General features: G+C 51.2%; 1 protein-coding gene across 1 annotated transcript in view; it reads left to right on the top strand.

The window, feature by feature from the left end:
- LOC107294993 (platelet-derived growth factor receptor beta) overlaps positions 1-2,233 on the top strand; it is a 102,785-nt gene that overhangs the window by 53,608 nt on the left and 46,944 nt on the right. The gene's annotated exons all lie outside the window — the stretch shown is intronic.

A 2,233-nucleotide genomic window follows, 5' to 3' on the forward strand; every position in this document is an offset into this window, starting at 1 on the left:
GCTCCCAGCGCTCACTTTATTTTGCGATTGCTGGTTAACACTTCGTAAGTCAAAGTGTGTATTTACTTTCCCAGCCTGAATAAACCAAGTTTTCCTTGGTCCCAAAGTGACTGTGTTTCTGTTGGGCTTAGGTCTGGGCTTGGGACCTTTGATAGAAAGTCAGCACTCCTCTTTTCCTGTCCCTACCCATTTTCCTTGGTGGTTCCTGATTGTGGACTGTGCAGGTACAGGGGAGATGGCTGAGGGTACTGAGCCGACGGTGGATGTGGGAGAAGTGGTAGAGCTGGTTGTGGCAGATATGGCAACACCAGAGGTTGTGGAGGACAGCGCTCAGCCAGCGGTATGGTGCGTGAGACCAGACCAGATGTGCCAGCAGTTCATGCACGGTTGGCCTCAGGGATGGTGCAGGAGATGGGTTCCTCAGGGGAGTGGTGGCAGAGCTCGGCTGTGACCGGCCCTGCGGCCCACCAACTGCCCACGCCGGGTGTTCTCAGACCCAGTTGACTGAGTGGCGGGAGAGGCGGTTGACCAATAATGATGAAGGGGAGTGGAGTTAATCTACAGCTCTGGGAAGTTACAAAATGGACATATTGCGAGAAAGATTCGGAGAGGCCAGATTCTAGGATGCCCCTACATGGCCATGTTGGGAGGTTGGAGCTGAGGCTGTGGGCTGGCAGTGAACAGGGTCTCAGCCAGCTTACACGTCACAAATGTGGTTCTGGTTGGCTAGCCCAAAACTCAGGTTGGATGCCGGTCCCAGTCATGCACTGTAGGTGAGAGCTCATCCCTGGCTGCCTTGGCCGGACAACCGCAGACATGGTGGGAAGGAAGTATGACATTGGGGTTTGGTGGGGGCCCCACCAATGGACAGATTCCAGTGGCCTGTCTGTCAGCCCGGCAGGGCCCAGGTTCTGGAAGTCAGGACCCTCAGCAGGCCAGTGGCGCCTTGAAGGATTCCAGGTGGCCCATGGGATTTTGGCTCCAGGGTGTGTCCTGGGGTCCTCCGCCCTTGCAGGCTACGTTTGATGGGGATCCAGACCACCTAGCACTGTTTCTCAGCCAGGCCATCAGCCACCTGGACTAATATGCCCAGTTCTACCCTTCACAGTGGGCTATGATCTCCCTTCCTTCCGCCGCGCCCTCAAGACGTGGCTGTTCCAACCAGCGGGACTGGCCTGAGGGATTTTAAAGGGGGTTTTAATTACTTTTAAATTGGACATATTTAAATATTTCGTTTTAATCAAATTTTAATTAAGTATATGTATATATGTTAGTATTTTATTCAATTGTCAGCCGCCCTGAGTCCGTAAGGAGAAGGGCGGGATATAAATGCAATTAATAAATAAATAAATACATAAAAATGGTGGTGGCAGTGACTGCAGCGCTGCAGGGTGAAGCCGCAAAATGGGGGCAGACCTGCACAGTGAACACGCAAGGGAGTTGGCAGATGCAGGTCTCTTCCTGGAAGCTCTATGTGCTCAGTTTGAGGATGGGTCTCGTGCCCAATGAGCAGAAGGAGATTTATTTGCAAATAAATCTTGAATAATAGTCTCCCTACCTGAGCTGCTGGAGGCCATCTCAGGGTTAGTAGTGGAATTTTCCAGGCTTATGATCCTGAGGGACTTCAATCTTCCACCTGTGAGTTTGGCCTTGGAAGGCATCCAGGAGATCTTGGCTACCATGGCAGCCATGGGCCTAATCAAAATCATCTCGAGTCCAACTCAGGACAATAGTCACATGCCAGATATGATCTGCTTGTCAGACTAATGGCAACATGACTAGTGGGGGACCTGTTGGTATTCCCCTTGTCATGGTCAGGTCATGTCCTGTTGGCCTTCAGATTCTCTTATGCTGTCCCTTCCACAGGGAGGCCAGACCCATTCAAGCAATCTGTGCCTGGCAACCAATGGATCCAAAATGGCTTCCAGAGGGAACTGGGGAATATCCTGGGGCTTTGCTGCACGTTCCTGCCAAAGCTCTGGTAACATCCTGGAATCACAGGACAGCCAAAGTTTTGGACACGGTCATGCCTTTATGACCTCTCTTGGCCCACCTCTCACAACTCTTCCCATGGTTCACAGAGGAGCTGAAGGTTCAGAAAAGGATTAAGAGACATCTAGAATGCCACTGGAGGGAAATGAAGGATGACTCCAACTAGATACCACTTACCACCACAAAGTAGGCCTTAATAGTAGCTCTAAGAGTGGCAAAACCTTACTATTTATCCACCCCT

This window comes from Protobothrops mucrosquamatus, unplaced genomic scaffold (assembly GCF_001527695.2).
Source record: "Protobothrops mucrosquamatus isolate PMUCROS unplaced genomic scaffold, P.Mucros_1.0 scaffold2179, whole genome shotgun sequence".
In the NCBI taxonomy this organism is placed as follows: Eukaryota; Metazoa; Chordata; class Lepidosauria; order Squamata; family Viperidae; genus Protobothrops; species Protobothrops mucrosquamatus.